At 39.8% G+C, this 905-nt stretch overlaps 1 pseudogene across 1 annotated transcript; it reads left to right on the forward strand.

Moving 5' to 3' along the window:
• The first annotated feature begins 299 nt into the window (after window positions 1–299).
• LOC111549266 lies at window positions 300–856 on the forward strand (annotated as a pseudogene). The gene has a single exon (XR_002733662.2). The product of XR_002733662.2 is annotated as a 60S ribosomal protein L21 pseudogene (transcript).
• The last annotated feature ends 49 nt before the right edge of the window (window positions 857–905 follow it).

Here is a 905-nt window from a genome sequence, read left to right on the forward strand (position 1 = left end):
ATTACATCTTTGTATCTTCCTGTAAAGTCTTTGTGACACTAAGTTGCAGGGCTTTGACTCCTACATCTATAAAGGACACCAAGTCCTGCTAAATCTTAAACACTGACAGTAATTAAAGCTTCATCTTCAGGCCTGGTAGAAGATGCCAATCAAAATAAACTGCATTCCTGAGACACAGGGCCAGAAATTAAAGCTATTCAACTCCTCAGGCCCAGGGTCTATTGTGCATGTGAGATTGAAAGGGCGTATTTTTAAAGATAAAGTAAGTTCAGTTTCTTTATAAATTAACCATTGTCCTTTCCGCCGGAACTGCCATCTTCCAGTAATTCGCCAAAACGACGAACACAAAGGGAAAGAGGAGAGGCACCCGATATATGTTCTCTAGGCCTTTTAGAAAACATGGAGTTGTTCCTTTGGCCATGTATATGCGAATCTATAAGAAAGGTGATATTGTAGACATCAAGGGAATGGGTACTGTTCAAAAAGGAATGCCCCACAAGTGTTACCATGGCAAAACTGGGAGAGTCTACAACGTTACCCAGCATGCTGTTGGCATTGTTGTAAACAAACAAGTTAAGGGCAAGATTCTTGCCAAGAGAATTAATGTGCGTATTGAGCACATTAAACACTCTAAGAGCCGAGATAGCTTCCTGAAACGCGTGAAGGAAAATGATCAGAAAAAGAAAGAAGCCAAAGAGAAAGGTACCTGGGTTCAACTGAAGCGCCAGCCTGCTCCACCCAGAGAAGCACACTTTGTGAGGACCAATGGGAAGGAGCCTGAGCTGCTGGAACCTATTCCCTATGAATTCATGGCATAATAGGTGTTAAAAAAAAAAAAACAAAGGACCTCTGGGCTGAAAATAAATAAATAAATAAATAAATAAATAAATAAATAAATAAATAAA

Source organism: Piliocolobus tephrosceles, chromosome 7 (genome assembly GCF_002776525.5).
Source record: "Piliocolobus tephrosceles isolate RC106 chromosome 7, ASM277652v3, whole genome shotgun sequence".
In the NCBI taxonomy this organism is placed as follows: Eukaryota; Metazoa; Chordata; class Mammalia; order Primates; family Cercopithecidae; genus Piliocolobus; species Piliocolobus tephrosceles.